General features: G+C 54.6%; 1 protein-coding gene across 7 annotated transcripts in view; it reads right to left on the bottom strand.

The window, feature by feature from the left end:
* LOC127586590 (neuroligin-1-like) overlaps positions 1-9,771 on the bottom strand; it is a 235,439-nt gene extending 225,668 nt beyond the window's left edge. For all 7 annotated transcript variants that reach the window (XM_052044672.1, XM_052044673.1, XM_052044675.1 and 4 more), the window contains exon 1: positions 9,318-9,771. The gene's annotated coding sequence lies outside the window, so the exon portion shown is untranslated. The remainder of the gene's footprint in view (positions 1-9,317) is intronic.
* Positions 9,772-12,796: the final 3,025 nt, after the last annotated feature.

Below are 12,796 nucleotides of genomic sequence, written 5' to 3'. Positions count from 1 at the left end.
GTTATGTACGTGACATCTTAAAACACTTCGCAATGAATGAAGTACTTTAGTAGTTAGTTATTGCAACAGGAGAAACAGCAGAGAGTTTTTACGGGAATTCGATTTCCTCTAAACTGCCCAAGCCCTGCAGGACCTATAGAGCTGGAACTTTGCATTCTGCATGGTGTAGTGATGGATCCAGAAATCCCACTCACCTACCCTCTCTCTCAGCAGACTGAAAGGCTTTTAACGGCTTGCTGTACCCGCCCCTGTCAGCGGAGGTGGAGATGGTTGAGAGCTTCAGGTTCCTAGATGTAAACGTCACCAATAGCTCGACCTGGTCCAATCGCAGACCAGATAGGCTGGCACGGTAGTGTAGCAGTTAGCATGACGCTATTACAGCGCCCGCGACCCCGGTTCAATTCCCGCCGCTTTCTGTAAGGAGTTTGTATGTTCTCCCCGTGTCTGCGTGGGTTTCCTCCGGGTGCTCCGGCTTCCTCCCACATTTTCCAAGGACGTACGGGCTAGGGAGTTGTGGGCGTGCTATGTTGGCGCCAGAAGAGTGGCGACACTTGCGGGCTGCCCCCAGCACATTCTCATTAATGGAAAAAGACAGATTTCACTGTGTTTCGACATACATGTGACTAATAAATAAATATCTTATATCTATCTTACAGCCAAGAAAGCACACCAATGCCTCTACTTCCTCAGAAGGCTGAGGAAATTCGGCATGTTCCCGCTGACCCTCACCAATTTTTACAGATGCACCATAGAAAGCATCTGATCGGGATGCATCACGGCTTGGTACAGCAACTGCTCTGCGGAAAGTTGTGGACACTGCTCAATCCATCACGAAAACCAGCCTCCCCTCCATGGACTCTTGTCTACACGCCCGCTGCCTCAGGAGAGCAGTCAACATAAAGACCCCTCCCACCCTGGTCATTTTCTCTTCTCCCTACTCCCATCAGGCAGAAGATACAAAAGCCTGAAAGCACGTACCACCAGGCTCAAAGACAGCTTCTATCCCACTGTTATCAGACTCTTGAACAGACTTCTCACACGATAAAGATGAACTCTGGACTCAAAATCTACCTCGTCGTGGCCCTTGCACCTTATCGTCTGCCTGCACTGCACTTCCTCTGTAACTGGAACACTTTATTCTGCATTCTGTTATTGCTTTTTCTTTGTACTACCTCGATGTACCGACATGGTGAAATGATCTGTAGGGACAACACGCAAAACAAAGTTTTTCACTGTACCTCGGTACATGTGACAATAATAAACCAATTTACCAGTCACCGTACAGTGGTACAGCACAGAAACGGCCCTTCGGCCCACAACATCCATGCTGACCTTGCCCCTCGCCATACTGGCTACCTTCCAGTCCAGATGAAGGGTCTCGACCCGAAACGTCGACTGTCCATCTCCCTCCACAGATGCTGCCCGACCCGCTGAGTTCCTCCAGCAGATTGTGTGTTGCTCCAGATTTCAGCGTCTGCAGTCTCCTGTCTCCTTTGTCCGATCTATACTAAACCCACTTGCCTCCACTAGGACTGCATCCTTCTATGCCTTGCTGGTTTAAATGTCTGTCTAAATGCCTCTTAAATGTAGAGATTGTATCTGATTCCCCCACCTCCTCTGGCAGTGGGCTCCAGATATCAACCCCTCTTTGGGTAACAAACTTACCCCTCAGATCCCCTTCAAACCACCTTAAACCTGCACCCTCTTGTTTTTGATACCCTAGGAAAAAAGATTCTGACTCTCTACCATATCTATGCCCCTTACAGTTTTATATGACAGTCACCCCCGTGTTACAGGAAGGAGTTGTGTTCCTAGGAAACGGGCCATACTGTGTTTTCCCGTAACGCGAATGCACGTCATCTGTGCACATGACAATAAAGGCCAGTTGGAAAAAAAGTTTTCTTTCATGATACACAAACTTCGAAAGAGTGAATTTTTATTCTGTGTTCCAGATTTTTTGGTAGTGATTTGTGAATTCCATAAGCGCGAATTTCCGTTACCCGAACTGTGTAACATGGAGTCGCCTATACCTGTGACAGGTCACCCCTCAACCTCCTTTGCTCCAAGGAAAACAAGTCCCAGCCTGTCCAATCTCTCCCCACAGCTAAAGTCCTCCAATCCAGGTAACATCCTGGGGAATCTCCTCTGCACTCTCTCCAATGCAACCACATCCTTCCTACAATCTGACTGCGCACGTGTGGATTAAGTTGGGACTTCTGCATGGTCAGAGAACGGATTATCAGAATTTTACTGCTTCTGCCAATAAGATTATTCCCCCAGATTTTGAGAGTCCAGGTTAGAATTTGATTATCTATCCTAGGTCTCGAACACAGAACAGTACAGGCCCTTCAGCCCACAATGTTGTGCCGAACTAATTAAACCAATGACATCTAATCCCTTCTGCCTGCACACGGTCCATCTCCCTCCATTCTCTGAACATTCATGAGCCTGTCTAAGAGCCTCTTAAACCACTCTATCGCATCTGCCTCCACCACCACCCCTGGCAGCCTGTTCCAGGCACCCACCGCTCTCTGTGTAAAAAAAAACTTGCCCTGCACATCTCCTTTGGACTTTACCGCTCTCACCTTAAATGCTTGCCCTCTGGTATTAGACATTTCAACTCTGGGATAAAGATACCATTCGTAGACCTCCCATAATCTTCTGTCAGGTCACCCCCTCAGCCTACTTCGCTCCAGGGAAAACAAGCCCGGCCTGCCCGATCTCTCCACAAGCTCCCAATCCAGGCAACACCCTGGTGAGTCGCCGGGACGTGGGAGGGAACCAGAGCACCAGTGGTGGGGGGGGGGGGGGGGGGGGGGAAGAACCCACACAGTCGCAGGGAGAATGTGCAAACTCCACACTCATGCACACACTCTCTCTCTCTCACACACACACACACACAGTGCCGGAGGTCGGGATTGAACCCGCATCTCCGGCGCTGCGAGACAGTGGCACTACCTGCTGCGCCACTGGGTCCTCTGCACCCTCTCGATGCAGTTTCATGGCTTCCTTTAATCACAGCCAGGATCCGTATCCAAAGATCTCTGACAGTGACATTTCCAAAACAGTAGGAATAGATTTAAATAATTCCTAGAAGTTATTAAAAGACCACAAAATGTAAATAAAATTCAATCAATAAACTAATTATAAACATTAACCAATTAAGATAAAGGCCTGCTTCGCTCTTGCCTCCTGTGACCAAGCTTGAGACATCTGCCAAGAGACTGGATATGAAAAGGTGCTTCCAATCCCCGAGCTCATTACAGACATCCGCTGTGGAATCTGAGCTGCAGCCACTTCCAGTGCCTCTGTACATCCGGACTGCAACACGCTTCCAGGGAAAGTCATTCGGGAATTGGGGGGGGGGGGGGGGGGCAAATGTTCCCAATTAAAATGCGTTAGTGAGATAGGAGAAGGGGTTAAATATTGGGCTGGAAACAAGGGAGGTGTTCTCGAGCTGTTCGAGCATGGTGGTAATGGGATCTACCCACAGGGGTGGGGTTGTGCCCTTGGGTCAATGTTTCGACAGTGAAGCTCCACACACAACGCTTCACTTGGTCAGCTCTGCACTGAGGAACAGCAGGGCAGCTCAGTGACACAGCGGGTAGAACCACCGCCCCACAGCTCCGGAGACCCGGGTTCGATACTCAGATGGGGGGGGAGGGAAGAGTGTGGGAGAAATTCAGGGACAAACGCACGAGAGAGGAGGTGGTTTGGGAAAGGAGAGAGTGAGAAGAGATGAGAAGGGGTGCAGGAGAGAGGGGGTTCGGAGGATGTGCGAAGACAGTGAGCTTGCAGGAGAACTCCCACACCCCAACGACGTGCAGGGTCAGTGGGTTAGTTGGCCGCTGTAAATTGCCCCCTTAGTGTGTGGGTGAGGGGTAGAATCTGGGGGGGGGGGGGGGGGGGTGGGAGTTGGTGGGAATGTGGGGAGAATGAAACGGGATCGGAGTAAACGGGTGGTCGATGGGCGGCACGGACTCGAGTGGGCTGAAGGGCCTGTTCCCGTGATGTGTGACACGGTGACAACCTGTTCTTGGTGTGAGATTGAGCCGTTGGTCTCACCACCCACTGAGCCAACACCCCAAGCCAACACTCATCACAAGTCAAGGAAACGAACAGCATGTTCCAGCAGTGCAAACTTCCTCCAAACACTCTGCCAGCTGATGAAATTCAAATTACTTCCCCGGAACGTTCTAGATTCCGCTCTCACGGAGCAGAGCGGAAAGTCAGAAGTGCTCGGTGGGTCAGGCAGCGGCTGTGAGGACGGGAGGATGAGTCAAAGTTTCTTTGGGAATGGGAAAGGAAGAGACCAAGTGTGTTTATGGTCACAGAGAGGTGGGGGGGGTTAGTTTTCTAGGTAACAACTATCCCTGACAACCATGGTCTTCATCCTATCACAGACATTAAGAGTCAAAATCATAGAGCAATACAGCACGGATACAGGCCCTTCGGCCCAACCAGTCATGCCAACCACAGTGCGCACCCAGCTAGTCCCAATTTCCTGCGTTCGGCCCATATCCCTCCAAGCCCTGCCCCTCCATGTACCTATCCAAGTGTTTCTTAAAGGATACCAGTGTTCCTGCCTCACCCACTTCCCCTGGCAGCTCGTTCCACACACTCACCACCCTCTGCGTGAAAAAGTTGCCCCTCAGGTCCCTTTTCAATCTTTCCCCTCTCACCACAAACCTACGCCTCCCCAGTTTTGGACTCCCCTACCCCGGGGAAAAGACCGTTCCTGTCCACCTTATCCATGCCTCTCATAATTTTAAACATTTATATAAGGTCGCCCCTCATTATCTTACATTCCAAGGAATAAAGACCTAGTCCTGGGCAATCTCTCCCCATAACTATAGTCGGAGGGAGATACAGCACGGAAACAGGCCATTCAGCCCAAAGCGTTCATGCCGACCATCGACCACGCAGTTACACCGATCCCATTTCATTCTCCCCACATTCTAGTCAAACCCCCCCAGATTCTACCCCCTCACCCACACACTAGGGGGACAATTTACAGCGGGCGATTAACCCACCGACCCCGCACGTCGTTGGAATGTGGGAGGGAACCAGAGCACCCGGGGGAAACCCACGCGGTCACAGGGAGAACGTGCAAACTCCACACACACACACACACACACACACACACAGTGCCAGAGGTCGGGATCAGACCCGGGTCTCTGAGGCTGTGAGGCAGCAGCTCGACCCGCTACGCTACTGGGCTGGCTGCAATCAAATGGCCAGCTTGTGCTCGTGTTGCTTCCCATTGGATACAACCAATCACAGCTTGCCTTTCTGTAGCCTTGTCCAGCTCATCTCTGGCACCTCGACCGGGTGATTTAACCATGGGGTCTCCGTTGTAACACAGGGAAAGCAGCAGCCCAGTGGCACATGGAAAGATCCCATGAGCAGCAACGTCGTAAGGAGGGGATTAATATTTTCAGTTTGAGGATGAGTAAGCAGGAAGAAAAATGGAAGACAGAAGTTTTAACAAAGGAAGTCTTTACTTTCTAAGAAGGTTAAGCGGGTTCAGCTTGTCACTGAACACTCTAATAAACTTCTACACATGTATCCTGACTGGTTGCATCACGGTCTGGGACGGCAATTCGAATGTGCAGGAACGTAAGAAGCTGCAGAGGGCAGTGGACTCAGCCCAATACATCACGGGCACGTCCCTCCCCACCATCGGGAGTATCTACAGGAGGCGCTGCCTCAGGAAGGCAACATCCGTCATCAAAGATCCCCACCATCCGGGCCGTGCCATCTTCTCACAGCTACCATCAGGCAGGAGGTACAGAAGCCTAAAGTCCCCACACCACCAGGTTCAGGAACAGCGACTTCCCTTCAACCATTTGGTTCTTGAACCAACCGACACAACCCTGATCACCACCTCAGTAAAGCAACACTGTGACCACTTTGCACCATAATGGACTTTTGTTTTGTGTTCCTACTTGTATAAGTTATGCTGTTAATTTATGTTTTTCTTGTGAATGCTGCTTATCTGATGCTGTGTGCCTGTGATGCTGCTGCAAGTAAGTTTTTCATTGCACCTGTGCACACACGGACTTGTGCACGGAACAGTAAACTCGACTTTGAACCCCACATTGAAAGGGCTGCAGGACAGCTCACCCTCAGTGCCACAGCCGAGAGTTTTTGCTCTGCCTAAGATCAGACCAAAGCCGCATCTCCTGGTGCGGAGGCGAAGTTACTGATACCCAAAACCATACAGCTGGCATTGCGGGCAGTGGGAACTGGCCACGTTCCAATGGAACTGCTCAGAGAGAGATGACGCATCTGGGGAAAAGGGACTGGAATAAAATGGGATGGAGTCAGGAAAGAGGCCTCATCTACATTAAACACTAATGCAGGCTGAAATAAAGGCAAATCGCTCGATGACTGTTTGAAGAAAGAACGTTTGTGACCTTGCAGGCTTACTTTGAGGCTGTGCTCTCTCTGGGATCTGCTGGTACTTTCACACACTATCTGCCTTGGCATTATCACTTCAGCGTGGAGATGGGTTGTGTGGGAACAGGGCGGAAAGGGGAGCGAGTGGTGGGAGGGTGCGAGGGAGCAGTGGAGGTCGACACACAGTGTGTCTGTGCCATTGCATCGCACGGACTGGCTCCACATTCAACACCGTGTTCCCGGTAGTCAGGGAGGTGAAAGGAGTGATGGACGTGAGAGTGTGTAAGACAAGGGGGAGTGGGGGTGGGGAAATGGGGGGGGAGTGGGTAAAGACAAGGGGGAGCGGGGATGGAAGGGGAGTCTGGGAGGAGTAGGGGTGGGAGAGAGTGGGTGGGAGTGGGCGTGGGAGAGGGGTGGGGAAGTGGGGGAAGAGAGTGGGGAGGGGACATGTGGGGGGAGAGTGGGGAAGGGGTTGTGGGGGAGAGAGGAAGGGGGGCGTGTGGGGGAGGGGAGAGGGTTGGAGGGGTTGTGGTGGGGGTGAGCGGGGAGGGGGAGGAGGTGTGGTGGTGGAGGAGGGAGGGGGTGGGGGGGAAGGGGAGGGTGTGTGGGGGAAGGGGGAGGGGTTGGGGAAGGGGAGGGTAGGTGTGGGGGATGGGCGTGTGGGGATTGGGGAGGTGTGCGGGGGGGATGGGGGAGTGGAGGGGGGTGGTAGCAGAGTGGAGGGATGGTGGTAGAGGTGGGGGGGAGGTGGCGGGAGGGGACTGGAGAGGAGGGAAGAGGGGACTGGAGAGGAGGGAAGAGGGGACTGGAGAGGAGGGAAGAGGGGACTGGAGAGGAGGGAAGAGGGGACTGGAGAGGAGGGAAGAGGGGACTGGAGAGGAGGGAAGAGGGGACTGGAGAGGAGGGAAGAGGGGACTGGAGAGGAGGGAAGAGGGGACTGGAGAGGAGGGAAGAGGGGACTGGAGAGGAGGGAAGAGGGGAGGAGAGGAGGGAAGAGGGGAGGAGAGGAGGGAAGAGGGGAGGAGAGGAGGGAAGAGGGGAGGAGAGGAGGGAAGAGGGGAGGAGAGGAGGGAAGAGGGGAGGAGAGGAGGGAAGAGGGGAGGAGAGGAGGGAAGAGGGGAGGAGAGGAGGGAAGAGGGTTGGGGGCTGAAAGAGGAGGGGGCGAGGGGTGTGGGGAGTGAAGGGGAGGGAGTGAATGGGGAAGTGGGGAAGGTGAGGGTAGCCAGGGAGGTATTGGGGGAAGCAGGAGGAGGGGAAAGGAGGGGGTGGAGATGGGGGGAAGGAGTGGGGATGCTGTGGGGAGTGGGGTGGAGATGGGGGAGGGGTTGGAGATGGGGGAGGGGGTGATTGGAGATGGGGGGGAGGGAGATGGGGGCCGGGGGAGGTGGCGGGGGGGGAGGAGGGGGGAATAACGGGGGGGGTGGAGATGGGGGGAGAGGGAGATGGGGCCGGGGGAGATGGGGACATAGATTGGGGGTGTGGGGGAGGGGTGATGGGGGGGGTGTGGGGGAGGGGTGATGGGGGAGGGTGTGGAGCAGGGGGGAGGGGGAGTGATGGGGAAGGAGGGGGTTGGAGTTGGGGGGGGAAGGAGGGGGAGTCGAGATGGGGGGAGGAGATATGGGTAGGGAGTGGGATGGGTGGGATGGGGTGATGGGGAAGGGGGGAGGGATGGGTGGGAAGGGGGGATGAGGGGGAAGGGGGGGAGGAGGGGGGAAGGGGGGGGAGGAAGGGGGAGGAGGGGGGAAGGGGGGGAGGAGGGGGGAAGGGGGGGAGGAGGGGAGGGGGAGGGGGAGGGGGAGGGGGAGGGGGGAGGGGGGAGGGGGGAGGGGGGGAAGGGGGGGAGGGGGGTAGGGGGTAGGGGGGAAGGGGGGGGGAGGGGGGTAGGGGGGTAGGGGGGAAGGGGGGGAGGAGGGGAGGAGGGGGGGAGGAGGGGGAGGGGGGGAGGGGGGGAGGAGGGGGGGAGGGGGGGAGGGGGGGAGGAGGGGGGAGGGGGGGAGGGGGGAGGAGGGGGGGGAGGGGGGGGAGGGGGGAGGGGAGGGGGGGAGGGGAGGGGAGGGGGGGGAGAGGGGGGAGGGGAGGGGGAGGGGAGGGGGGAGGGGAGGGGGGAGGGGAGGGGGGAGGGGAGGGGGGGAGGGGGGAGGGGGGAGGGGAGGGGGGGAGGGGAGGGGGGGAGGGGGGAGGGGAGGGGGGGAGGGGGGAGGGGAGGGGGGGGAGGGGGGGGAGGGGGGAGGGGAGGGGGGGAGGGGAGGGGGAAGGAGAGGGAGGAGAGGGGAGAGGGGGAGGAGAGGGGGGAGGGGAGGGGGAAGGAGAGGGGAGAGGGGGGAGGGGGGAGAGGGGGGAAGGAGGGGGTGGAGATGGGGGGGACAGGGGAGGGAGGGATGGCGTGTAGTCGGGTGGGGGGGGGGGAGGGAGGTAGGAGGGTGAGATGGTCGTGGACCGAGGGATCACAGAAGGGACAGGAACCGGGGAGTCAGGCGGGAGGTCCGAGAGGAGGGTCGGCGGGGGATCGAACATGTTCGGGGAAAAGCAACAGCAGGCTGAGAGCGCCGGGAGGGGAGGGGAGGGAGAGAGTGGAGGGGAGGGGAGGCGGGGGAGGGAGCGGACCGGGGAGGGGAGGGGAGGGGAGGGGGCAGTCTGGAGCAAGAAGCCGGGGGTGGACAAGATGCTACGGAGAGGCAGCGAGAGATGGGGAGCAGGGAGCGAGTGTCACAGACCCGGGGGCGGGAGCGAGGTGGGTTCCAGAGAGGGGTTTGGGCGGTGGGGTGGGGGGGGGGGAACCGATGGGTCCCAAGTCAAGGAACAGATCGAGACGTAAACAGCAAAAAATGGTGGAGCATAAAAACGACACAAGGTTAACAAAAAAATCCAATCAGGTCTCGCAGTGGAGCCGAGACCATTAAGATGCAAACACTCACCTCGAATTCCTTCGGATCCCCGCTCTCTGAGCGAAATTCTCCAAGGATCCTCCGAACAAACACACTCGCAGGAAGGTCGCTGGCGATTCAACTGAAGATCTGCATCTGAGGGGAGATATCCATCTCTCTCTCTCTCTGCAAAAATTAAACCCTGGTATAACCTCCCTTTTCACAGCCCACGGGCGACTAGATCCCTTCTGGATTGCGTCTTCCTAAGCATGTCATTCCAAAGCGTTAGATTGTTTGCGCACAGATGCACTTCTCGCAAAATATATTTTGCATCTCATTCGGATTGCATTTTCTACCCCCCACTGTTGATTTTTTTTTGGGGGGGGGGAGGTTTTGTTGGAAAATAGAAGCTGGAATTTGCGTGGATTAGTCCAGCAGAGGTTTGGGGAGGGGTGGGTTTAAGAGACTGCCTCTGGATCCATATCCCGCAATCCACAATTGAATGTACTTGTCTCTCCTGCACTTCCAACCTTCCGGATAATAGACACAGAAGCCAGTCAGTTTCAACAGTAAGACAGCCTGCATCAGCCTGACGTCATGCCAACTTCCCTTAAAGCATCACCGACCCATATAATGGCTTGAAACACTTGTGGGGATTCTGCGGCGATTTAAAGCAACACTGAGAGAGAACACGGCTTTAAATCTCTTAATATTTCTTTTGCAGACAGGTTTCATCCCTTTCTGAACCTACCCATTGACGCCAATACCATTTTTTGATTCTCCCCATATTGCCATCAACTCCCCTTCAGATTCTAATCCCCCTCACCCACCCACACACACACACACTAGGGGGGCAATTCACAGCGGCTGATTAACCCACCGACCCCGCACGTCGTTGGGAGGGAACCGGAGCACCCGGGGGGAAACCCACACGGTCACAGGGAGAATGTGCAAACTCCACTCACACACACAACGCCGGAGGTCGGGATTGAACCCGGGTCTCTGGGGCTGTGAGGTAGAAGCTCTCCACATGACCTTAGAAGCATAGAACCATACAGCACAGAAAACAGGCCATTCGGCCCTTCTAGTCTTTGCCAAAACCTTATTCCACTAGTCCCATTGGCCTGCACCCAGTCCATAACCCTCCAGACCTCTCCCGTTCATGTATCTATCCAATTTATTCTTAAAACTTAAGAGTGAGCCCGCACTTACCACGTCAGGTGGCGGCCCATTCCACACTCCCACTAAGTGAAGAAGTTCCCCCTAATGTTCCCCCTAAACCTTTCCCCTTTCACGCTAAAGCCATATCCTCTCGTACTTATCTCTCCTAATCTAGGTGGAAGGAGCACTCGCATTTACTCTGTCTATACCCCTCATAATTTTGTAAACCTCTATCAAATCTCCCCTCATTCTTCTACACTCCAAGGAATAAAGTCCTAACCTGTTCAATCTTACCCTGGGACTCAACTCCTGAAGACCCGGCAACATTCTAGTAAATCTCCTCTGCATGCTTCTACTTGTAAAGTGGGTGTGATAGCTAACACATTAAGGGCAGAATTGGGTGGTGCAGCAATAAGGTGCAAGGGCCACAACAAGGTAGATTGTGAGGTCAAGAATTCATCTCTAATGTAAGATAAGATCAGATATCTTTATCAGTCACGTGTACATTGAAACACACAGTGAAATGCATCTTTTGCGTAGAGTGCTCTGGGGGCAGCCCGCAAGTGTCGCCGCGCTTCCGGCGCCAACATAACACGCCCACAACTTCCTAACCCGTACGTCTTTGGAATGTGGGAGGAAACCAGAGCACCCGGAGGAAACCCACGCAGACACACAGGGAGAACGTACAAACTCCTTACAGACAGCGGCGGGAATTGAACCCGGGTCGCCAGCACTGTAATAGCGTTACGCTAACCGCTGCGCCACCGTGCCTGCCAGAGGTCCGTTCAAGAATCTGATAACAGTGGGATAGAAGCTGTCCTTGAGCCTGGTGGTACGTGCTCTCAGGCTTCTGCCTGACGGGAGGGGGGAGAAGAGAGGATGTCCCGGGGTGGGAGGGGTCCTTGATTATGTCGGCTGCTTTCCCGAGGCAGCGGGAAGTATAGACGGAATCAGCGGAGGGGAGGCTGGTTTGCGCGATGGACTGGGCTGTGACTTGGATCATAGTGAAGTGGAAATCGGACAGGTTCAACCTTGCGCTTTCCTCCGAGTTCCAGTGGCTAGACAAATCGAAGACGGTGGAGATGTCTGGATGCAGGACTGCGGGGATAATTGCGGGATATTCTCAGGATGCCCGGGGGTTCCACTCCTGACTTTCTGTCTGGATTTTCTCCTGTGGTTCCATTTCTTCAGCAAGGCAACCCACGGGGCAGTGGGGACCTGTGTCCTGCACAACTGTTTCCGCCCCGTGATTTTGTTCCAGAACTACAACAGAGGGAGGGGGAAGGGGAGGGGAGGAGGGAAGGGGAGAGGGGAGAGGGATGGGGAGAGGGGAGTGTGAGGGAGGGAGGGAGGGAGTGAAGGGGGAGGGATTCCTCTACAGCTGCTTTTGCCACCTGCCCAATCAGACATCCTCCCTGCATCTCATTGGCTGAGAATTACTCTCTGGGGATCTGAATAGCTCTCAATGTAGATAATTCTAACCTTTTAGTTAGCTCCCAACTGAGTTATTGTCAATGGCTGGTTGTAATGTGAATGGCAAATGTAATATTGGTTGGTGCCACTGAAGTAATCTCTGTGGATAGCAAAGTTTTTCTGTATCTCATTCCATGTGACAATAATAAACCAATTACTGAGTCATGGCACCAGGTTCTGTGGTGCTGGAAGATGGTCAAAGCCCTAGGGAATACGGAAGGGGCTGGAAATGGTGTCCCAAACATTGCCTGCTCTACTGATGCTACAGCAACCCTACACCTCTGTCACCTGTCTGACAGGAACCTTTGAGTCCAAATTGGTCTAATCAGCCATCTCCGTGCACATCGCAACACCACAGGCCAGATGTCGTGGCCTTACTAAGAATGAATGACCGAAATCCAGGGAGAACAATTATCTCACAGCTCCAGAGACCCCGGTTCAATCCTGACCTCTGGCTCTGTGTGTGTGTGTGTGTGTGTCTGTCTGTCTGTCTGTCTGTGTCTGTTTCTGTGTCTCTCTGTGTGTGTTTGTGTCTGCATCTGTGTGTGTGTGTTTGTGTATGTTTGTGTGTGTGTGTGTGTGTGTGTGTGTGTGTTTGTGTGTGTGGAGTTTGCATGTTCTCCCTGTGACCGCGTGGGTTTTCCCTGGGTGCTCTGCTTTCCCTCCACATCGCAAAGACATGCGTGTTGGTGGGTAAATTGCTTCCTAGTGTGTGGGTGAGGGGTAGAATCTGGGGGAATGAGCTGGTGGGAATGCGGGGGGGAAATAAAATGGTATTAGTGTAAGTGGGTGGTTAATGGTCAACACAGACTCGATGGGCTGAAGGGCCTGTTTCCTTGAACCGATGTCTATGACAAGAAAAAGAGAACCACCAACCAGAACTGCAGCAACCTCTC

Source organism: Pristis pectinata, chromosome 37 (genome assembly GCF_009764475.1).
Source record: "Pristis pectinata isolate sPriPec2 chromosome 37, sPriPec2.1.pri, whole genome shotgun sequence".
NCBI classification, from domain to species: Eukaryota; Metazoa; Chordata; class Chondrichthyes; order Rhinopristiformes; family Pristidae; genus Pristis; species Pristis pectinata.
The sequence above is the reverse complement of the archived record's forward strand: the minus strand, read 5'-3'. Positions and strand labels throughout refer to the sequence as shown.